We start from the raw sequence: 25,892 nt of genomic DNA on the forward strand, positions 1-25,892 counted from the left end.
CCAAGATAGTAAAAATGACCATGACCTCCTTGGCATTGCTTTCAAAATAAAAGCATTTTAATTTTTTTAATAATGAAAATATTCCATGCTCTTTGTACCTATGGAGTCCCTATTTTGTTACCATCACCTATTTGTTGTGCCCTGAGCCAGGAGCACATGCCATACTGAGGAAGATCATTCCTTCCACATTTTCTTCATTTTTAGGACTGATTCTCCTTAACTTGTGATTGGATTACCTCTCTATAAACCCACCATAAGTTGAAAATATCATAAGTCAAAAATGTATATATTGATATTTTGAGGATTTTTGCATCTATGTTCATTAAAGATATTGGCCTGTAGTTTTCTTTTTGTTGCTGTTGTGTCTTTGTCTGATTTTGGTATAAGGGTGATGATGGCTTCATAGAATGACTTTGAGAGAATAGCCGCTGTTTCAATTTTTTGAAATAGTTTGAAACTAATTGGTATTAATTCTTTAATGGTTTGGTAGAATTCAACAGTAAAGTCATGCGGTCCTGAGCTTTTCTTTGTTAGGATACTGCTGATTACTGCTTCAATCTCATTGTTCATTATTGTCCTGTTCAGATTTTCTATTTCTTTTCAGTTCAGTCTTGGTAGTTTGAATGAGTCCAGAAATGTGTCCATTTCCTCCAGATTGTGAAATTTGTTAGCATAAAGTTGTTCATGATCATCTGCAATGATTTTTTGTATTTCTGTTGTATCAGTTGCAGTGTTTCCTTTTTCATTTCTGATTTTTGATATTTAGGTTGTCCCTCTTCATTTTTTACTTAGTCTACCTAATGGTTTATCTATTTTGTTGGTCTTCTCAACTTTTTGTTTCATTGACCTTTTGTACTTTTAAAATCTCTATTGCATTTAGTTCTGCTCTGATCTATTTCTTTCTGCCTACTAATTTTTGGATTGAATTGTTCGTGTTTTTCTAGTCCTGTAGGGTGTAACATTAGGTTGTTTATTTGAAGTCTTTCTACTATTTTGATGTAAGTATTTGTTGCAATATATTTCCCTCTTAGTACTGCTTATGGAGTATCCCACTGATTTTGGTAAGTTGTGCTTGAATTTCCTCCTTTTCAAGGAATTTTTTTGATTTCTTGCTTTATTTCTTCTTTGAAGCATTGGTTGTTCAGGAACTTGTTTACTTTCTATGTATTTGTATAGTTTCCAAAGTTTTTATTTGTTGTTAATTTCTAATTTTCTGTCATTGTGGTCAGAAAATATATTTGATATGATTTCATTTTTTTAAAATTTGTTCAGTCTTGATTTCTGACTTAACATTTGGTCTATCCTGTAGCATGATCCATGTGCTGATGAGAAGAATATATATCTGCATGTTTTTGATGAATTGTTCTGTAAATGTCCGTCAAGTCCATTTTGTCTAAAATGCTATTTAAATACAATATTTCTCTTCTAATTTTTTTGTCTAGATTATCTGTCCAATGCTGAGATATGCATTTTAATGTCCCCTACTATTATTCTCTTGGGTTCTGCCTCTCCCTTTAGAACCAATTATCAACTGCTTTATATAAATGGGTGCTCTGGTTTTGGGTGCACATATATTTATGATGGCTACTTTATTGTCACATTGATAATTTAACCATTATGTAATGTCCTTCTTTTTTTTTTTTACAGTTCTTGATTTAAAGCGTGTTTTATCTAATATAAATATGGCAACTGCTGCTTATTTTTGGTTTCCATTTGCTTGAAATATCTTTTTTCATCCCTTTACTATTAGTCTATGTGTCTTTATTTATGAATTAAGTTTCTTGCAAGCACCACACAGTTGGATCTAATTTTTTAATCCATTCTGCTGATCTAAATCTTTTAAATTGGGAATTTCATCCATTTATATTTGGATTATTATTGAAAGGTACTTCCTTATTCCTGCCATTTTATTAAATTTTTTAGGTTTCTTTTACATTTCTTTTGTTTCTTTCTTTCCCTTTTATTGTTTGTCTTTTCTGTTTGGCGGGGTTTTGTTGTTGTTGTTTATTTGTTTTGAGTGTTAAAATATATTTTCTTTCTATTTCTTATTTGTCTATCTATTCTACTAGCAGTTTAAATTCTTTCTTGTGTATTTATTGTGATATATATCACTGTCTTGATTCCAGGTGTAGGACTCCCTGAAGATTTGTGGACGTGCCAGTCTTGTGTTGATGAAGTCACACAATTTTTGTTTTTCTGGGAAAGATACTATTTCTCCTCCATTTCTGAAGAAAAGTTTTGCAAGCTATAGTGTTCTTGGTTAGTAGTTATTTTCTTTTAGTACTTTGAGTATATCATCCCGCTCTCTCCTGGCCTGTAGGGTTTCTTTTGAGGAGTCTGCTATTAGCCTGATGGGGATTCCCTTATAGGTGATTTGATGTTTTTCACTTGCTGTTTTTAGAATTATTTCTCTCTCTCTGGTTTTCAACAATTTTATATTGGTTATGAATATTCATGTGGTACAAAGCTGACTGTCACCAGTCATGCCCAAGATGTGATGGCCAGATCCATACTAACAGCATGCCTATTACCACAAATTGCGATTATACCCCAAGTCTCCCACCCAATTGAACCCCAACCTCCCTCCCTCCCCATCCCTGTCTCCCACACTCCACTTTTTATTCCTATGTATGCTCTCTCCCGCTGCAAGTCCAACGTTCCACTGTGGTCTTTCCTTCCTTCCTTCTCTTTTAGCTCCCACTGATGAGTGAATACATGTGGTATTTTTCTCTCTGTGCCTTCCTTATTTCACTCAACCTAAGTTTCTCTAAGCTTATCCATGTTGTTGTGAATGGCAGGATTTCATTCTTTTTTATGGCAGAGTAGTATTCCTTGGTGTATATTTACCACATTTTCCTTATCCAATCATCCATCAATGGACATTTATGTTGGTTTTATATCTTGGATATTGTAAACAGAGCTGCAATGAACATGGGAGTTCATATATCACTTTGACATGATGATTTCCATTCTTTTTGGTATATACCCAGAAGTGGGATTGCTGGATCGTATGGAAGATATATCTAGTTGTTTGAGAAACCTCCATACTGTTTTCCATAGTGGTTGTACTAATTAACAGTCCCAACAACACCATAGGAGTGTTCCCTTCTCTCCACATCCTCACCAGCATTTGTTATTCTCAGTCTTTTTTTATTATAACCAGTCAAACTAGGGTGAGGTGGTATCTCAATGTGGTTTTAATTTGCATCGCCCTGATGACTACTGATATTGAGCATTTTTTCATGTTCCTGTTGGCCATTTGTATGTCTTCCTTTGAAAAATGTCTATTCAGCTCCTTTGCCCACTTTTTAATTGGGTTATTTGGGGTTTTTTAACTGTGTAATTTCTTAAGTTCCTTTATATTCTGGATATTAATCCCTTGTTAGATGGATAGTTACCAAAATTTTTCTCCCAGTCTGTAGGTTATCATTTCACTTTGTTGATAGTTTCCTTTGTTGTTCAGAAGCTTTTTGGTTTGATATAGTCTCATTTGTTTATTTTTTCTTTTGTTGCTTGTGCTTTCAGGCTCATGTTCACAAAGTCTGTGCCCAAACCTAGTTCCTGAAGAGTTTCACCTATGTTTTCCCTTAGTAATTTTACAGTTTCAGGTCTTACACTTAAGTCTTTAATCCATTTTGAGTTGATTTTAGTATCTGATGAAAGGTTCATGTCTAATTTCATTATTCTGCATATCAATATCCAGAACCACTTCTTGAAAAGGCAGTCTTTTCCCAATGTATGTTTTTGTTCCCATTGTCCAATATCAGATGGGTGTATGACTCAGGGTTCATTTCTGGCTTCTCTATTCTGCTCCACTGGTCGGAGTGTCTATTTTTATGTCAGTACCATGCTGTTTTGGTTACTACAGCTTTGTAGTATAATTTGAAATCAGGTAGTGTTATGCCTCCAGCTTTATTTTGTTTATTTATTTTGCTCAGGATTGCTTTGGCTATTCTGGGTCTTTTGTTGTTCCATATGAATGTAAAGATTGTTTTTTCCATTTCTGTGAAGAATGTCATTGGTATCTTGATGGGGATTGCATTAAATCTGTAGATCACTTTCAGTAGTATAGACATTTTCACAATGTTAATTCTTCCAGTCCAAGAACATGGAATGTCTTTACAGCCTTTTGTGTCTTCTTCAATTTCTTTCACTAGCGGTTTGTAGTTCTCATTGTAGAGATCTTTCACCTCCTTGGTAAAATTGATTCTAGTTATTTTATTTTTTTGTGACTGTTGTAAACGGGCTTACATCTTTGATTTCTCTTTCTGTTAGCTCATTATTGGAGAATATAAATGCAACTGATTTTGGGGTGTTGATTTTGGATCCAGCAATGTTACTGAAACTATTAACCAGCTCTAGGAGCTTTTTGATAGAGTCTTTAGGTTCTTCTCTATATAAGATAATGTCATCTGCAGATAGGTAGAGTTTGACTTCATCTTTCCAATCTGGATGCCTTTTATTTCTTTCTCTTGCCTGATTGCTCTGGCTAGTACCTCCAGTACTATGCTAAATAGGAGTGGTGAGAGTGGACATTCTTCTCTTGTTCCTGTTCTTAAGGGAAAAGCCTTCAGATTTTCCCCATTCAGAATAATTTTGGTGGTGGACTTGCTGTAGATGGCTTTTCTTGTGTTGAGATACTTTCCTTCTATGCCTAATTTGTTGACAGTCTTTATCATGAAAATATGTTGGACTTTGTCAAATGCCTTTCAGCATCTATCGAGATAATTATATGGTCTTTGTACCTGAGTTTGTTGATGTGATGTATCATATTTATTGACTTTTTATGTTGAACCATCCTTGCATCCCTGGAATGAATCCCACTTGATCATGGTGTATAAATTTTTAATGTGTTGCTGTATTCTCATTGCGAATATTTTGTTGAGGATTTTTGCATTTATTCATCAAGGATATTGGGCTATAATTTTCTTTTTTATTGTGTCTTTATCTGGTTTTGGTATAAGTGTTATGTTGGCCTCACAGAATGAATTTGAGGGAAGGGCTTCTGTTTCAATTTTTTGAAGAGTTTGAGGAGAATTGGTAATTCCTCTTTAAAGATTTCATAGAACTCAGCTGTAAAGCTATCTACACCTGGATTTTTCTTTGTCGGAAAATTGCTAATTATCACTTCAGTCTCATTTCTTCTTATTTGCCTGTTCAGGCTCTCTAGCCATTCTCAGTTCAGTCTGGGTAGCTTGTATGTGTCCAGAAACTTATCCATATCTTCCAGGTTTTCATATTTGTTGTCTTACAGTTGTTTATAATAGTTTCCAATGATTCTTCATATTTCTTTGGTATTGGTTGTAATTTCTCCCTTTTCATTTCTGATTTTTGATATTTGGATCTTCTCTCTTCTTCTTATTTTATCCTACCTAATGGTTTGTCTATTTTATTTATCTTCTCAAGAAACCAAGTTTTTGTTTCATCGATGTTTTGTATCATTTTGGGGGTCTTTCTTTCATTTAGTTCTGCTCTGATCTTAATTATTTCTTTCCATCTACTACCCTTAGGCTTGAATTGTTGTTGTTCTTCTAGTTTTTTGAGGTGTTTTGTTAAGTCATTTATTTGAAGTCTTTCTATTCTTTTGATGTAAGTGTTTATTGAAATAAACTTCCCTCTTAGTACTGCTTTTACAACATCCCTCAGGTTTTGGTATGGTATATCTTTATTTTCATTAGTTTTAGAAATTTTTTGATTTCCTGTTTAATTTCTTCTTGGACCCATTGATTATTCAGAAGTCTATTGTTTAGTTTCCATGTATTTGTATAGTTTCCAGGGTTTTGCTAGTTGTTGATTTCCAGTTTTCATCCATTGTGGTCTAAAAGGTACTTGGAATGATTTCAATTTTTTAAAATTTGCTGAGACTAGATTTGTGACCTAGATTTGTCTTGGAGATTCTTCCATATGCTGGTGAGAGGACAGCATATGCTTTAGTTGTTGGGTGAAATGTTCTGTATATATTTGCCAGGTCCAGTTGTTCCAAGGTGTAGTTTAAATCCCGTGTCTCTTTGTTGATTTGTTGACTGGAAAATCTGCCACATACTGAGAAAGGGGTCATCCACTCTTAATGCATTAGGGCCTATTTCTTTCTTTAGGTCTAAGAGTGTTTGCTTTATATACCTGCGTGCTCGAGTATTGGGTGCATATATATTTATGATTGTTTTATCTTTTAGCTGGATAGATACTTTTATCATTATATAGTGGCCTTCTTTGTCTCTTTTTGTGTTTTTTGTTTTAAAGTCTATTTTATGTGATATAAGAATAGCTACTCCTGCTCATTTTTGGATTCCATTTGTGTGATATATCTTTTTCCATTCCTCCACCTTTACTCTTTGTGTGTCTTTATAGGTGACGTGTGTCTCTTGAAGGCAGCATATACTTGAGTCTAGCTTTTTAATCCAGTCAGTCAGTCTGCGTGTTTTGAATGGGAAATTTAGTTCATTCACATTTAGGGTAGTTATTGACAAGTACTGTTTAAATCCTGTCATATAACTGCCTTTGGTTTCAATGTTTTAAATATCTTTTGATCATCACTTCCCCTTTTATTTTTCTTCTTCAATGTTACTTGGAAATTTGAGGTGGCATGATTTAGCTTCTTTCTCTTTCTCAATTGCATTTTTGTTTTAATGTCATGTTTTGCTCTTTTTTGTGTATCTGTGATAGTGGTCATTATTCAGATTCCAGATGAGGGACTCCCTTGAGAATTTCTGTCAACAATTTGACTATTTGGGTTGAATGTGTTTACAGGTCATTGCACTTCTTGGATCTGAGAGAGGATAGAACTCCCAATACTTGGAAAGCTGTTTGCTATTATTTTATTAAATAGTTTTGCAATGACACTTCCTCTCCCTTCTCCTCTCAGTAAACACATATTACAAATATATGTAAACATAGTGTCAGATATACCTCTTAGCCTTTCTTCACTTTTCCTAATTCTTCCTTTTTGGGTTTGTTTGTTTGTTTGTTCATTTGGTTTTGTCCAACTACATTACTTTACAAATCCTGTCTTCTAGTTCATAAATTCTTTCTTTCACTTGTTCTAGCCTGCTATTGGTTGTATTAAATAGGAATTAACATCAATTCTCTTCAAACTATTCCCAAAAATTGAAACAGAGGCCATTCTCCCAAACCCCTTCTATAAGGCCAGCATCACCCTGGTACCAAAACCAGACAAAGATACAACAACAACAACAAAACTATAGTCCAATATCTCTGATGAACATAGACACAACAATCCTCAATAAAATATTAGCAAATAGAATAGAGAAACACATCCAAAAATATACACCATGATCAAGTGGGATTTATTCCAGGGATGCAAGTATGGTTCAACATGCTCAAGTCAATAAAACTGATACACCACATGTGCAAAATCAAGGATGAAAACCATATGATAATCTCAACAGGTGCTGAAAAAACATTTCACAAAATTAAACATCTCTTTGTAATAAAGATTCTCGGCAAATTAGGTATAGAAGAAAGTATCTCAATACAATAAAAGCCATGTATGACAAACACACCACCAATATTATCCTGAATGGGGAAAATCTATAAGTTTTTCCCTTAAAAACAGGAACAAGACAAGGATGCCCATTCTCCCTTCTCCTATTTAACATAGTTTTGGGATACTAGCCAGAGCAATCAGGCATGAGAAAGAAATAAAGGGCATCCAGATTGGAAAAGAAAAATCAAACTGTCCCTGTTTGCAAATGACATGATACTGTATATAGGAAAAGCTAAAGACTCTACAAAAAAACTCTTAGAGCTGGCAAACTGTTTCAGTAAAGTTGCAAGATACAAAATCAGCACCCCCAAATTAGTGGTATTTTTACACTCCAATAATGAACTAGCAGAAAAAAAATTAAGAAAGCAAACCCATTTACAATAATCAAACAAAACAAAACAAAAAAAAACAAAAAACTAGGAATCAATTTAACCTTTTAGGTGAAAGAACTCTACAATGAGAACTACAAATCTCTGCTGAAAGAAATTAAACAGGACACAAAAGATAAAAAGACATTTCATGCTCTTGGATTGGAAGAATTAACATTGTGAAAATGTCCATACTACCCAAAGTATCTACAGATTCAATGCAATCTCCATCAAAATACCAATGACATTCTTCACAGAAATAGAAAAAGCAATCCTAGCATTCATATGGAACAGCAAAAGACTCCAAATACCCAAAATAATCCTGAGCCAAAAAAATAAATAAATCCAGAGTCATAACACTATCTGACTTCAAATTATACCACAAAGTTATAATAAACAAAACAGCATGGTACTTTCATAAAAATAGAACATCTTCAAGTTCACAAATTTTTCTTCTGTTTGCTCTAATCTTCTGCTTAAGCTCTCAGTTGTGTTTTTTATTTTGTTGAATGCATCTTTCAGTTCCAGGAGTTCTGCTACATTCTTTTTTTAAGTATTAGTCTCTTTGTAAATTACCTTCCTCAAATGCTGGATATTTTTTCTCATTTTGTTGTGTTGTCTAACTGAGTCCTCTCTTATATCTTTGTTCTTTAAGATAGTAACTCTGAATTTATTTTCAGTTATTTCAAGTTTTTTCTGTTCTGTAGGGTCTGGTACTTGAGATTTACTAAATTCTTCTGGTGGTGTCATATGTTCTGTTTTTGTTTTCCACCCCACCTCACCCCACCCCATATTTCTAACATCTCTTCTTTGATTTCCTGTCATCTGGTAGATCAGTTGCTTCTTCTATTACTTTGGAGTGAACTTTCAGGAGAAAGACTTATTCCTCTTATTCCAGGCTCCTCAAGTGACTCTCCTTGTGTCAATGAAGTCAAATATGTGGTGAGCCATCTGCATTGTGGTCACAGATGTTATTGTGATAGAAAGCTGTCCTTGCAGCAGGACAAGCTGTGGTGGTGGCTATTGTGGACCACCTCCATGGAAGTTGTGCAAGGCTGCTGTTAGTGGCATGGGGTTCTGCCTCCTGTGCTTGTGGGATGAGTTGAGAAGGGTGCCTGACCAGGTTTTCTGCCTGCCTGGGGCCTCCCCAGTGGTGGTGGCAAGGAGTCCTTCCTTCTTTATGGGTGGAATCGGGTGGTGGGGTCGCAAGGCTTTCTGACTGTCTGGGGTCTACCCACTGGTGGTGGTGTGGGGTCCTGCCTTCTACATGGGCATGCAGGGTGGTGGGGCAAAATACTGCATATATTATTTATTATTTGTTTTTGTCTAATATTCACCCTTTTCAGTTATAATATTGACTTAATGTAGGCAGGGTCTTGGTATTTCTTTTTTTCTGATATATATCACATGCTAAAAATCATGTCTGAAACACATTAATCTGTTTAATTTGTGTTTCTCCACTTTCTATAAATTTTTTTTCTAACACTGGAGCAACTTGTTTCTACTTTATTCTTTCTTTTCTTCTCTATTACAGGCTGGCTTCTGGGCAAAGTGCTCAGAATTGAAAAATAATACTTGGGATTCAAAATGCTAAAGTTGTCAAGAAACACAGCTTGGCTTTATTCTCACTTTCTTTCTCTCACTTCTTAGACCTCAAGGTTCTCATCTAACATGTCACTTATAACTGGTCTTTTTCAGTCATCTCAGCTATGATTTTCCATGGTTGTCTCTGTCTCTAACTTTCTCTATGTAATTCTTCATTTTTCTTTCTGTCTATATCTCTCTGTCTCTCTCTCTTTCATGCTCTCTTTTTTCTCAATTGATTAATTATAACTAATAGGTACTAATAGCTTTCAGTAATTTAAACACTTCAAAAGTGTTTTTCTGAGATCATCTCAATTCCCCATGCAAACACTGTTACTGTACTTATGGATGAAATGATAATCACTCTCCAGCAAAGGGATGACCTCATGGTATCCCAAATCTATATCTCAGGATAAGATGCACACTTTTTGCACATATGCTTAGACTGTGGACTTGTCAGCTACTGCCCCATCAAAAAAAAAGGGGGGGGCATTTGGTAAGTAGATCTTATTATAGACAGAGCCATATATTGGAAAAATAGAAGGTTAGTTATAAAAACATATGGTGTGGATGCTGCTTGTATACCGGTTGTCCAATGGCAGCTGCTACTTAGAACACTTAAAAAACAGCTGTGAGGCTTTTCAAGATGGCGGTGGCTGCAGCGGCTGGGGTGGAGTAGCTGAGGTGGAAAAGGTGGCCACTGGGCCTCAGGCAGCCGGGAATCTTGTGGACCTTCCTCTCGCCATCTCTTAAGGGAGGACTGCTGCTGCTGACCGGTCGTGGGGGGTGACCGCCACTTTGCCCCCAGCAGGAAAGGCTGCCTCACTTACAGACAACAGCTTTGAAGTGTGGAGCAGGAAAAGAACTGATTCTTAGCTGCAAAAGCGAGTCTCGAAACAGGGAACACGGCGCCAGGGCTGCTGTGGATGCAGCCAGAATCCCGGAGGCCGGGGCTGCGCTGAAGGCGGCCAGCTGCCCTATTCAGGATTCGAAGTTTCAGACCGGCATTAAAGAAGATTCCTGGGAGCGCCAGAGCCACGCCACGACTGAACAGCCCGAGGCGGCAGCGGCCGAGAACTGGGAAAGGCGGCAAACCAGAGACAGAGAGCGAGCACCCGATCTGGCACAGCACTGTGAGTGATCCCTGGCACAGCTCTGTTCAGAGGGTGGATGCCCAAGCGGCTCCCACCTGCACCACCAGGCCACTCACTGCCCGGTGCTGCCTCCATTTTCCCAGGTGCGGGCAGCTCCGCCCTGCTCGGCCATCACTGAGCCCTCCCACTTGCTTGGCCTGGCGCCGGGCTTTCCGGAGCCTGCGGACCGACCTCCGCTCCCACTCCCTCCGCGGTGCTCTGGCGGGGCTGGTGGAGGGGGTGTCCCGGGCCAGTGTCGGGACGGCAAGGAAGTACGGGCGGGCCAACTATCACTCCACCATACCCTGGACTCTGGCCCCAGGTAAACTCCCTGTTACTAGGAGGCAGATACCATCTCTGCGGCCACCAGTTTGGAAAAAAAAAAAAAAAAAGGCCTAACGAATGTCTGGTTGGGAATACTGTGGTAGGAGAGTTCCCAGGTCCGCTTGAACCTGCCGGAGACCAGGCTGCAGGTGGGCACTAGACTCGGGTTATACTGGGGGATACAAAGGTGAACAAGACCCGAGAAAGATCAACATAGTGCTACAAAGGCACCCAGAGAGACCAGTTGTCTGTGCCCAGCAGAAACCTGGTAGACTTCCTGGGAGAGGCGGTGCCGAGCAGGGTCTTGAAGGCCCAGCTGATAGACGAGGGGTGCAGAAGACACGCCCCAGCCCAGCACAGTGCGCACAGAGTGGGGAGAAGTGCGGCCAGGGAGGGGGAGACTCGACAGAAACCACACACCCGGTGGGGTCGCCACTGCACAATCTAACAGCCTGGGCCACAGCACATGGAACAGGGAGAAGTCCTGCACAGGAAGTGAAAGCTCAACAGAGATCACACACCCTGTGGTACGTGATCCACCAGCCCAGCAGAGTCCAAGCTGACCAGAAAGGTGGCTCCCCGGAGAAGCCCAAGACCCGAGACAACCACACACACAAGGCACTAGAGGCCAACTGAGCAGTCACGGAGGGAGCCATACGAAATTGGCAACCACAGCAACATCCTAGTTAGTCATTAGTGTCAAACCGGTGAACTGTGAACCCCCCGGCCACAATGAATAAACACCAAAAAAAAGACACCAGAAATAGAAAAAATCAAGAAAGTACACCACCAAAAGTTAATAAATCTCAAACTCTACATCCTATAGAACAAGAAGCCCTTGAAATGACTGACAAGGAATTTCGAGTGATAATTCTAAGGAAACTCAATGAGATACAAGAAAACTCAGCTAGATATCATGATGAAATGAGGAAAAGTATACATGATCTGAAAGAGGAAATATACAAGGAAATCAATGTCCTGAAAAAAGATGTAGCAGAACTTGCTGAACTGAAGAAGTTATTCAACGAAATAAAAAACACAACGGAGAGTTTAACCAGCAGGCTTGTCGAAGTTGAAGAGAGAACCTCTGAACTTGAAGATGGGCTGTTTGAAATAACACAAGCAGACAAAAAGAAAGAAAAAAGAATCAAGGACATTGAAGAAAATCTGAGAGAGATATCAGACAACCATAAGCGATCAAATATCCGAGTCATGGGTATTCCAGAAGGGGAGGAAAATGGAGATTCCATTGAAAACATATTCAACAAAATAGTGGCAGAAAACTTCCCAGGTATAGGAAAAATCACAGATCTTCAGATCCAGGAAGTTCAACGATCTCCAAATGTATTCAACCCAAAAAGACCCTCTCCAAAACATGTCATAGTCAAATTGGCAAAACTCAGAGATAAAGAGAGAATCTTAAAAGCTGCAAGAGAGAAGCGTCAAATCACCTATAAGGGAGCCCCAATCAGGTTAACATCAGACTTTTCATCCCAACTCTAAAAGCTAGAAAGGAATGGGATGATATTTTCAAAATACTAAAAGACAAAGATTGCCAGCCAAGAATACTCTACCCTACAAGGCTATCCTTCCGAAATGAGGGGCAAATAGTATATTTCTCAGACAAACAAAAACTGCGGGAGTTCACTACCACAAGACCACCCTTACAAGAAATCCTCAAGGGAGTACTGGTTTTGGTTCCTGAAAAATAACTACCAATGCCATAAAAACCCAAGAAAAATCTAAACCCGCTAGTATAATAAAAATGGCATTCATGAAGAGAAAATAAGCTAACAAAAACATTATCTACAACCTAAGGAACCAACAAACACAGAAAACAAACAGTAAATCAGAAAGCAAGGAACAAAAGACACCTAAGACAACCAAACAACCAATACAATGCTAGGAATAAATCAACACCTTTCAATAACAACTCTTCATGTAAAAGGCTTAAATTCCCCAATTAGAAGACACAGACTGGCTGACTGGATCAAAAAGCAGGACCCAACTATATGCTGCCTACAAGAGACCCACCACACCCATAAAGATTCACATAGACTAAGAGTGAAAGGATGGACAAAGATTTACCAAGCAAACAGAAAAGAAAAACAAGCTGGAGTAGCTATTCTTATATCTGACAAAATAGACTTTAAACTAAAAACCATAAAAAGAGAAAATGAGGGACACTAATTAATGATAAAAGGACTGATCCATCAAGAAGACATAACAATCATAAATATGTATGCACCCAATATTGGAGCAGCCAGATTTATAAAATAAACTCTATTAGACCTAAAGAAGGAAATAGACACTAATACCATAATAGCAGGGGACCTGAACACCCCACTGTCAATATTAGACAGATCATCTAGGCAAAGAATCAGTAGAGAAACACAAGATCTAAACAATACTCTAGACAAATTGGAATAGGCAGATATCTACAGAACATTCCACCCAACAACCTCAGAATATTCATTCTTCTCAGCAGCACATGGATCATTCTCCAGGATAGATCACATATTAGGTCACAAATCAAGTCTCAATAAATTCAAAAAAATTGGAATTATCCCATGTATCTTCTCAGACCACAATGGATTAAAACTAGAAATTAATAACAAACGAAACTCTGGAAACTATACAAACACATGGAAATTAAACAGCATTCTACTTAATGACATTTGGGTCCAAGAAGAAATCAAGCAGGAAATCAAAAAATTTATTGAAACTAATGAAAACAATGATACATCATACCAAAACCTGTGGGATACTGCAAAAGCAGTATTGAGGGGAAAATTTATTGCATTAAACGCTCACTTCAGAAGAATAGAAAGATGGCAAGTGAACAACCTAACACTTCACCTTAAAGAACTAGAAAAACAAGAACAATCCAAACCTAAAGTTAGCAGACGGAAAGAAATCATTAAGATCAGAGCAGAACTGAATGAAATTGAAAACCAAAAAACAATTCAAAAGATCAACGAATCAAAAAGTTGGTTTTTCGAAAAGATAAATAAAATTGACAAACCATTAGCATGGCTAACAAAAAAAAGAAGAGAGAAGACTCATATAACAAAAATTAGAAATGAAAAAGGCGATATTACAACTGATTCATCTGAAATACAAGGAATCATTCGAGACTACGATAAACAACTATACGCCAACAAATTTGAAAATCTGGAGGAAATGGATAAATTTCTGGACACACACAAGCTCCCAAAACTGAACCGTGAAGACGTAGAAAATTCGAACAGACCAATAACAATAAAGGAGATTGAAGCTGTTATCAGAAGGCTCCCAACAAAGAAAAGCCCAGGACCAGATGGATTCACAGCAGAATTTTACCAAACATTCAAAGAGGAATTGACACCGATTCTTTACAAACTATTCCAAAAGATTGAAATGGACGCAAATCTCCCAAACTCATTTTGTGAAGCAAATATCATCCTGATACCAAAACCAGGTAAAGATATAACCAAAAAAGAAAACTACAGGCCGATATCCTTGATGAATATAGATGCAAAAATCCTCACTAAATTACTAGCAAACAGAATACAGCAACACATACGCAAAATTATTCATCACTATCAAGTGGGATTCATCCCAGGGATGCAAGGTTGGTTCAACATAGGCAAATCAATAAATGTGATACACCGTATTAATAAACTCAAACACAAGGACCATATGATCATCTCTATAGATGCTGAAAAAGCATTTGATAAAGTTCAGCACTCATTCATGACAAAGACCCTCTATAACATAGGTATAGAGGGAAAGTATCTCAACATAATTAAAGCCATATATGCCAAACCCACAGCCAATATCATCCTGAATGGGGAAAAGCTGAAAGCTTTTCCTTTAAGAACAGGAACTAGACAAGGATGCCCACTCTCACCACTCCTATTCAACATAGCGTTGGAAGTACTAGCCAGAGCAATCAGAGAAGAGAAGGAAATAAAGGGCATTTAGATTGGAAAAGATGAAGTCAAACTGTCCCTGTTTGCAGATGACATGATCCTATATATCGAACAGCCTAAAACCTCTACAAAAAAACTGTTGGAATTGATAAATGATTTCAGCACAGTAGCAGGATACAAAATCAACACACAAAAATCAGTAGCATTTCTTTTCTCCAATAGTGAACATGCAGAAAGAGAAATCAAGAAAGCCTGCCCATTTACAATAGCCACCAAAAAAATAAAATACTTAGGAATTCAGCTAACCAAGGAGGTGAAAAATCTCTATAATGAGAACTACAAACCACTGCTGAGAGAAATTAGAGAGGATACAAGAAGATGGAAAGATATCCCATGCTCTTGGATTGGAAGAATCAACATAGTGAAAATGTCCATACTACCCAAAGTGATATACAAATTCAATGCAATCCCCATCAAAATTCCAAAGACATTTTTCTCAGAAATGGAAAAAACTATCCAGACATTTATATGGAACAGTAAAAGACCACGCATAGCCAAAGCAATGCTGAGCAAAAAAAATAAAGCTGGAGGCATAACACTACCTGACTTTAAGCTATACTCCAAAGCTATAATAACCAAAACAGTATGGTACTGGCATAAAAACAGACACACTGATCAATGGAATAGAATAGAGAATCCAGAAATCCACCCACACACCTACAGCCATCTGATCTTTGACAAAGGCACCAAGCCTATTCAGTGGCGAAGGGACTGCCTCTTCAGCAAATGGTGCTGGGATAACTGGATTTCCATATGTAGGAGAATGAAACTAGATCCATACCTCTCGCCGTATACTAAAATCAACTCAAAATGGATTAAGGATTTACATATACACCCTGAAACAATAAAACTTCTTAAAGAAAACATAGGAGAAACACTTCAGGAAATAGGACTGGGCACAGACTTCATGAATACGACCCCAAAAGCACGGGCAACCAAAGGAAAAATAAACAAATGGGATTATATCAAACTAAAAAGCTTCTGCACAGCAAAAGAAACAATTAAAAGAGTTAAAAGACAACCAACAGAGTGGGAGAAAATATTTGCAAAATATACATCTGACAAAGGATTAATATCCAGAATATATAAGGAACTCAAACAACTGTACAAGAAGAAAACAAGCAACCCAATTAAAAAATGGGCAAAAGAGCTAAGTAGGCATTTCTCTAAGGAAGATATACAAATGGCTAACAGACATATGAAAAAGTGCTCAACATCACTCAGCATCTGGGAAATGCAAATCAAAACCACATTGAGATACCATCTAACCCCAGTTAGGATGGCTAAAATCCAAAAGACTATGAACGATAAATGCTGGCGAGGCTGCGGAGAAAAAGGAACTCTCATACATTGTTGGTGGGACTGCAAAATGGTGCAGCCTCTATGGAAAATGGTATGGAGGTTCCTCAAACAATTGCAGATAGATCTACCATACGACCCAGCTATCCCACTGTTGGGAATATACCCAGAGGAATGGAAATCATCAAGTCGAAGGTATACCTGTTTCCCAATGTTTATCGCAGCACTCTTTACAATAGCCAACAGTTGGAACCAGCCCAAATGCCCATCATCAGATGAGTGGATACGGAAAATGTGGTACATCTACACAATGGAATACTACTCAGCTATAAAAACGAATGAAATACTGCCATTTGCAACAACATGGATGGACCTTGAGAGAATTATATTAAGTGAAACAAGTCAGGCACAGAAAGAGAAATACCACATGTTCTCACTTATTGGTGGGAGCTAAAAATTAATATATAAATTCACACACACACACACACACACAAACCGGGGGGGGGGAGAAGATATAACAACTACAATTATTTGAAGTTGATACGACAAGCAAACAGAAAGGACACTGTTGGGGGAGGGGGGGAGGGAGAAGGGAGGGAGGTTTTGGTGATGGGGAGCAATAATCAGCCACAATGTATATCGACAAAATAAAATTTTTAAAAAAATAAAAATAAAAATAAATTAAGGTCCAGATAGATTTTCACAAATCAGGCAATGATTTGGAGCTCAGAGGCAATAAATTGATAACTGACCAGAATTAAATTCTGTGGCAAAAGTAATTTGGAAGTATAATTTTAGGGAGGAAAAAAGAATCGTGTAAAATTTCTAAGGGAGAGCCTAGTTTTAAATGGATGATGGTAGGTTTCAAATTATGATGGTATTTCTATCCTGTTGAATACATTTAAAAGAGGCTTGTAATAATTTCATTTAAAATATCAGAATTTCTAATAAAATTATATTCTTTGCAAAAAATAAAAAATAAAAAAAAATAAAAAAAATAAAAAATAGCTGTGGTGGTAGCATGTTTGATTTTGGTTGGCTTCGACAGATGATGTAAAAACTTTCTGTGATCACTGCAAACCGTACACCTCCATCTCCTTGTTTATGGGTTCTGGGGAGGAGAATACACTTTATTGCACAAATAATTTTATATCTTTAGAAGATTTCTGGGATCAGTGTGGGAAAGGTAAACTCTAACTCCCATTTAGAAAAACAGAAATTTCCTTTTTACAAAAAATGAGTAAGAATTTTTAAGGCTTAGGGAGTAGAAATAATTGGAGACTATAGGTATGTTAAGGTCTAAATGCAATATGACACTTAACCAGATTTAAAAATCCTTTGATAATAAAACACAGGAATATCAGAAAATTTTATTTTGTTAAACAAGATTTCCCTTTTCCTCTCTTTGGAATATCGGTCGAAATTAATCCTTTCTACCATCAAGCACTGACATCTTGTGGAGTGCCATTGACTCCAGAAAATACTGGCTAACTTAAAAAGTATCTATGGGAATTTTCATGGTTAAATATTTGGAAAACTCTGTAAATTCTAATGTAAGAGGAGACCAGTAATAAGTATCCATGTTTGTAACTGTGCAGTAATATTTTCGTTACTTCTATGAACATCTGTATTTCAGGTACATTGCACTACTATTAGGTCTCTGCCAGAGGGACACTTCCTTAACTATTTCACATAGTTAAGTCTTTTACAGCTTTCTGACCATGGTTTAATTAGATAGTGACTTAATGATTAGAAGAAATAATCAGCAACCTCCTTTTGTTCTGTTGAGTGGGATTTAGACACCGCTCTGAATAGTTGCTATTTTAAGCACCAAACTTTTAAATTGCAAAATTACACCCCAAATAATACCTTAAAATAATATTTGAAACCTCAATTAATCAGTTTTTTCTTTTTTTCAAATAAAGATAGATATGCTTAGTAATAAAAAAATAAATAAAAATAACTAACTAACTAACTAAATACATAAATAAATTTTTTAAAAGTGCTTTAATAATCTTTAAACATTTGCATCTACTCTAGATCAATTGGGATCTAGAGCTGAAGCTTTCTAAGGCTCTCAATCCATCCAGGATTTAAGCACTAAAACCTTTGTGGATTCTGACTGCTGTGATACCAGACAGAAAAGCTGTGGGGTGGGGATTTTTCTGTCACTCTCTAAGGAAGTAAGATATGCCTCATTTAGTTCCTAATTGAGCCTCCATAAAAATCACTTTGATAAAAGGAAGAAGAAGGGTGTCTATTTTTTCATGAGTAAGGGCACAGGAGACCCATAATTATAGCTGGTTTAGGGTTCACAGATATTTTCTTGTCTCCGTTTTTTACCATACTTTTGTTGTTCTCACTCTGGTTCAATTAATTTAGTTTAGTATAATTTAAACTTATTAGCATAATAACTCTTTTATTTCATGGAGTACTCCCCCTTTTCTGTTATTTAGATTTCTTGCTCACTCTCTATTATAAATTTACTAATTTTATTGTCATAAAGAATTTTTTCTCAAAAAAGTTTTGAACAACTTCGTGTGCATATGCATAAAATGCATGTTGTTTTCTCACTCTTCCACTTTTCTTTTCATCCTCTATAACACTAGGTTCAAACTGTTATTGATTATTGTATATTATTCCAGGAATGGTTTTAATTTTCCAAAGCATCTTTTTATTTTAACTAATCTGTACTTTACCAAAATTCTAATATTTCCCAAAGTTTAATGCCAGTTAAATCATTTCTTGTAACTTAATAACTTTTTAAATATTAGAGTAAACAAGTGAAATATTATTACAAAAATAATATTCTTGCTTTGATAAATCCTAATTTGAATTCTTTAGAAAACATCTAAAATGTAGGTGATGAATTTTTTCTGTGAAATTAATGTGACTAGAAAATGTAGAACTCTATTTTCATCCTACTTTAAGAAATGCCAAACTATAATTAGTTCATTTTATTTTTGTTTAGACTTGAAGACGCAAAGCTTGTGCAAAGTGAAGCTATGACACTAAACATTTAGGAAAGAAATGAATTTTTTCAATAAAAATATATCTCTATTAAAATTCATTTTTGCATTAATATAATTCCCAAGGAAAACATTTTATATTTGGGGGTTTCTTTGTTGTTGTTGTTGTCATTCTGAGAAATGCTTATTTAAAAAATTTTCCTGCTTGGAATATATATGTTCTTATTTAACTGTTTAGAATGGGCACTTAAAATCTTAGCAGGCATCTTTTTTCTATTTTGCTATATAAAATATTTTCCAATATAATGAGTTTCATATTTTTGTGTCTTTAAGTCTTATACAAGTTTTACTACTTTATATATTCTAATATTCTTAAATTATTCTATGGCTTCTTTTTTTCTCACTTACTAAGTATATGCTTCTACTCAGGTTTTAACAATATACACATGTTCTATGTGCTTAACCTACTAGTTTTTAGATTTATATGCCAGCATATTAGTATGTTTATTTGCCTAAATGGCATGCAGTAGAAATTCATTCTATTTTACTAGCTAAGTGTCAAAATATTTTAATGCCATGTATTTAATCAAATTTATACCAACTAATTTTGGGACTCATATTTACTTATACACTAAATCCCTAATATTTCTTATACCTATAAGTCTCTAGCTCTCTATTTTTAAAATTCATACATCTACTATATTTTTTATCTCTGCATCTATTTATTTACGTATCTACCTACCAAATATTTCACATTATTTTCCAGATTGTCTGTTCTATATTCTTGGTTCACTATAACCAAATTGTACTTGTAATTTTATAAATATTTTGTAAAGCTATTCCACATATGATGATCAATTTTACTTCTCTGTCTTTTTTTACCAGTACAAAACATTTGGGAATGTTGGTAGTGGTTATAAAATACATTGGTTATGCACATATATTTTGTTGGTCAAGTTTTTTAAAAAATAAAGGCACCCCATGCAGGATAGTGGTTGTTCTTCACCTTCTTCAGGTCCTATTATTATTTCTCCACTTCCTGAAATATTTCTTCCACATTTATCTAATGTATGGTTGATTTATCCAATTATGCACATTTTTAAGCAACTATTTTAATTACAATTTAAAATATAACACCATTTATAGAAAGAAATATCTGTATATTATTGTTTTACCTAGGTTTTGGGCATTTTTGAAACTCATAAATATTAATAAAATTTATTATGATATGATATGTCTTTATTTTTGTTGCTTTCAAGAAACTTTTTGATTTCCTGTTTAATTTGTTCTTGGATCATAGGTCATTCAGGAGCCTGTTGTTTAATTTCCATGTGTTTGTATAGTGTCCAGACTTTTACATGTCATAAATTTCTGGTTTTAGTCCATTGTGTTCTGAAAAGATACTTGAGATGATTTTGAATTTTTAAATAATGAAGGGCATGCAGATAGGAAAAGACAGTCAAACTGCCCCTGTTTGCAGATGACATGATCCTACACATAGGAAAACCTAAAGATTCCCCCCCAAAAAGCTTAGAGCTGATAGACAATTTTAGTAATTTCTCAGGATACAAAATCAACATCCAAAAATCAATAGCGTTTTTATTCTCCAATAACAAACTAGCAGAAAAAGAAATCAAGAAAGCAAACCCATTGGGCCGATCCCATGGCGCACTCGGTAGAGTGCTGCGCTGGGAGCGGGGCGACGCTCCTGCCGCGGGTTCGGATCCTATATAGGAATGACCAGTGCACTCACTGGCTGAGTGCCAGTCATGAAAAAATGACAAAAAAAAAAAAAAACAGAAAGCAAACCCATTTACAATAGTCACACACACACACACAAGAAAAGCTAGGAATTGATTTAATAAAAGTAGTGAAAAAAATCTACAAAGAGAAATGTAAATCACTGTTGAAGGAAATTAAATAGGACACAAAAAGATGGAAAGACATTCCATGACCTTCGACTGGAAGAACTAGCATTGTGAAAATGTCCATACCACCCAAAGTGATCTACAAATTCAATGTGATCCCCATCAAAATACCAACGACATTTTTGCAAAAATAGAAAAAACAATGCTAACATTCGTATGGAAAACCGAAAGACTCTGAATAGCCAAAGCGATCCTGAGCAAAAATAAGTAAATAAATAAATAGATAGATATATAAACAAATAAAGCCAAACTTTTACCTGACTTCAAATTATACCACAAATATATAGTAACCAAAACAGTATGATATTGGCATAAAAATAGACACTCGGACCAAGGAAACAGAATAGAGAACCCAGAAATCAACTCATAGATGTACAGCTAACTAATCACTGACAAAGGAAATAAGAATATACATTATAAAAAATACTACCTCTTCAATAAATGGTGCTGAGAAAATTGGATATCTATATGCAGAAGACTGAAACTAGACCTTAACCTCTCACTATATACCAAAATCAACTCAAAATGGATTAAAGACTTAAGTGTAAGACCTGAACCTATAAAACTACTAAGAGGAAACATAAGCAAAACACTTCAGGAAGCAGAACTGGACAAAGACTTTAGGAATAAGACCCCCAAAGCACAAGCAACAAAAAATATCAATAAGTGGAATTACACCAAACTTAAAAGCTTTTGCATAGCAAAGGATACAATCAACAAAGTGAAAAGACAACCTACAGAATGGGAGAAAATATTTGCAAACTATACATCTGATAAGGGATTAGTATCCAGAATATACAAGGACTCAAACAACTACACAGTAAAAAAAACCCAAATAGCCCAATTTAAAAAGGGGCAAATGATTTGAATAGATATTTTTCAATGAAAAACATACAAATGGCTAGCAGGTACATGAAACAATGTTCAACACCAGTAATCGTCAGGGAAATGCAAATTAAAACCACACTGAAATATCATTTCAGCCCAGTTAGACTGGATATAATCAAAAAGGCTGAGAATGGTTTCAAGATGGCGGTGGCTGCAGCGGTTGGCGCGGAGTAGCTGAGGTGGAAAAGGTGGCCACTGGGCCTCAGGCAGCCGGGAAAATTGTGGACCATCCTCTTGCCATCTCTTAAGGGAGGACCACTGCTGCTGGCCGGTCGTGGGGGGTGACGACCACTTTGCCCCCAACAGGGGAGGCTGCCTCACTTACAGACAACAGCTTTGAAGTGTGGAGCAGAAAAGAACTGTTTCTTAGCTGCAAAAGTGAGTCTCTAAACAGGGAACACAGCGCCAGGGCTGCTGTGGATGCAGCCAGGATCCCGGAGGCTGGGGCCACGCTGAAGGCGACCAGCTGCCATATTCAGGATGCGAGGTTTCAGGCCGGCATTAAAGAAGATTCCTGGGAGCACCCGAGCTGCACCACGACTGAACAGCCCGATGCGGCAGCGGCCAAGAACGGGGAAGGGGGCAAACCAGAGGCAGAGAGTGAGCGCCCGACCTGGCACAGCCCTGTGAGTGACCCCTGGAGCAGCCCTGTTTGGGGGGCCACTCACCACCCCGGGGCTGCCTCCATTTTCCCAGGTGCTGGCAGCTCCGCCCGGCTCGGCCCTCACTGAGCCTTCCCACTTGCTTAGCCCGGCACGGGGCTTTCAGGAGCCTGCGGGCCGGCCTCCCTTCCCACTCCCTCCGTGGTTCTCTGGTGGGTTGGTGGCGTGGGGCATCCCCGGCCAGTGTCGGGAGGGCAAGGAAGTACGGGTGGGCCGACTGTCACTCCACCACAACCTGGACCCCGGCCCCCGGTACACTTCTTATTACTGGGAGGCAGTTACCATCTCTGTGGACACCAGTTCGGAAAAAAGCCTAACCAGTTTCTCATTGGGAATAGTGTGGTAGGAGAGTTCCCAGGTCCGCTTGAACCTGCCGGAGAGCTGGCTGCAGGCGGGCGCTAGACTCGGTTTATACCAGGGGGATACAAAGGTGAACAAGGCCCGAGAAAGATCTACACAGTGCTACAAATGCACCTGGAGTGACCGGTCGTCTGTGCCTAGCAAAAGCCTCGTAGACTTCCTGCTCAAGGCGGTGCCAAGCAGGGTCTTGAAGGCCCAGCTGATAGAAGAGAGGTGCAGAAGACACGCCCCAGCCCAGAACAGTGCGCACAGAGTGGGGAGACGTGCGGCCCGGGAGGCGGAGACTTGACAGAAACCACACACCCGGTGGGGTTGCCACTGCACGATCCAACAGCCTGGGCCAGAGCACACAGAGCAGGGAGAAGTCCTGCACAGGAAGTGAAAGCTCAACAGTGATCACACACCCTGTGGCACGTGATCCACCAGCCCAGCAGAGTCCAAGCTGATCAGAAAGGTGGCTCCCCGGAGAAGCCCAAGACCCGAGGCAACCACACAAACAAGACACTAGAGGCCAACTGAGCAGCCACGGAGGTAGCCATACGAAATTGGCAACCACAGCAACATCCTAGTTACTCATTAGTCTCAAACCGGTGGACTGTGAAACCCCCTGCCACAATGAATAAACATCAAAAAAAGATACCAGAAATACAAAAAATCAAGAAAGTACACCACCAAAAGTTAATAAATCTCAAACTCTAGATCCTATAGAACAAGAAGCCCTTGAAATGACTGACAAGGAATTTTGAGTGATAATTCTAAGGAAACTGAATGAGATACAAGAAAACACAGCTAGACATCATGATGAAATGAGGAAAAGTATACAGGATCTGAAAGAGGAAATGTACAAAGAAATCAATGTCCTGAAAAAAAATGTAGCAGAACTTGCTGAACTGAAGAAGTTATTCAGCGAAATAAAAAACACAACGGAGAGTTTAACCAGCAGGCTTGTCGAAGTTGAAGAGAGAACCTCTGAACTTGAAGATGGGCTGTTTGAAATAACACAAGCAGACAAAAAGAAAGAAAAAAGAATCAAGGACATTGAAGAAAATCTGAGAGAGATATCAGACAACCTTAAGCGCTCAAATATCTGAGTCATGGGTATTCCAGAAGGGGAGGAAAATGGAGATTCCATTGAAAACATATTCAACAAAATAGTGGCAGAAAACTTCCCAGGTATAGGAAAAGTCACAGATCTTCAGATCCAGGAAGCTCAACAATCTCCAAACATATTCAACCCAAAAAGGCCTTCTCCAAGACATGTCATAGTCAAATTGGCAAAACTCAGAGACAAAGAGAGAATCTTAAAAGCTGCAAGAGAGAAACGTCAAATCACCTATAAGGGAGTCACAATCAGGCTAACATCAGACTTCTCATCACAAACCCTAAAAGCTAGAAAGGAATGGGATGATATATTCAAAATACTATAAGACAAAGACTGCCAGCCAAGAATACTCTACCCTGCAAGGCTATCCTTCCGAAATGAGGGGCAAATAGTATATTTCTCAGACAAACAAAAACTGCAGGAGTTCACTACCACACGACCACCCTTACAAGAAATCCTCAAGGGAGTACTGGGTTTGGTTCCTGAAAAATAACTACCACTGCCATAAAAACCCAAGAAAAATCAATACCCACTAGTATAATAAAAATGGCATTCATGAAGAGAAAACAAGCAAACAAAAACGCTATCTACAACCTAAGGAACCAACAAACACAGAAACCAAACAGTAAACCAGAAAGCAAGGTACAAAAGACACCTAAGACAACCAAACAACCAATACAATGCTAGGAATAAATCAACACCTTTCAATAACAACTCTTAATGTAAAAGGCTTAAATTCCCCAATCAAAAGACACAGACTGGCTGACTGGATCAAAAGGGAGGACTCAACTTTATGCTGCCTACAAGAGACCCACCTCACACATAAAGATTCACACAGATTAAGATTGAAAGGATGGACAAAGATTTACCATGCAAACAGAAAAGAAAAACAAGCTGGAGTAGCTATTCTTATATCTGACAAAATAGACTTTAAACTAAAAACCACAAAAAGAGACAATGAAGGACACTACTTAATGATAAAAGGACTGATCCATCAAGAAGACATAACAATTATAAATATGTACGCACCCAATGTTGGAGCAGTCAGATTTATAAAACAAACTCTATTAGACCTAAAGAAGGAAATAGACACTAATACCATAATAGCAGGGGACCTGAACACCCCACTGTCAACATTAGACAGATCATCTAGGCAAAGAATCAGTAGAGAAACACAAGATCTAAACAAGACTCTAGACCAATTGGAATTGGCAGATATCTACAGAACATTCCATCCAACAACCTCAGAATATTCATTTTTCTCATCAGCACATGGATCATTCTCCAGGATAGATCACATATTAGGTCACAAATCAAGTCTCAATAAATTCAAAAAAATTAGAATTATCCCATGTATCTTCTCAGACCACAATGGATTAAAACTAGAAATTAATAACAAACGAAACTCTGGAAACTATACAAACACATGGAAATTAAACAGCATTCTACTTAATGACATATGGGTCCAAGAAGAAATCAAGCAGGAAATCAAAAAATTTATTGAAACTAATGAAAACAATGATACATCATACCAAAACCTGTGGGATACTGCAAAAGCAGTATTGAGGGGGAAATTTATTGCATTAAACGCTCACTTCAGAAGAATGGAAAGATGGCAAGTGAACAACCTAACACTTCGCCTTAAAGAATTAGAAAAAGAAGAACAATCCAAACCTAAAGTTAGCAGATGGAAAGAAATCCTTAAGAACAGAGCAGAACTGAATGAAATTGAAAACCAAACAACAATTCAAAAGATCAACGAATCAAAAAGTTGGTTTTTGAAAAGATAAATAAAAG

Source organism: Cynocephalus volans, chromosome 3, assembly GCF_027409185.1.
Source record: "Cynocephalus volans isolate mCynVol1 chromosome 3, mCynVol1.pri, whole genome shotgun sequence".
Classification (NCBI taxonomy): domain Eukaryota; kingdom Metazoa; phylum Chordata; class Mammalia; order Dermoptera; family Cynocephalidae; genus Cynocephalus; species Cynocephalus volans.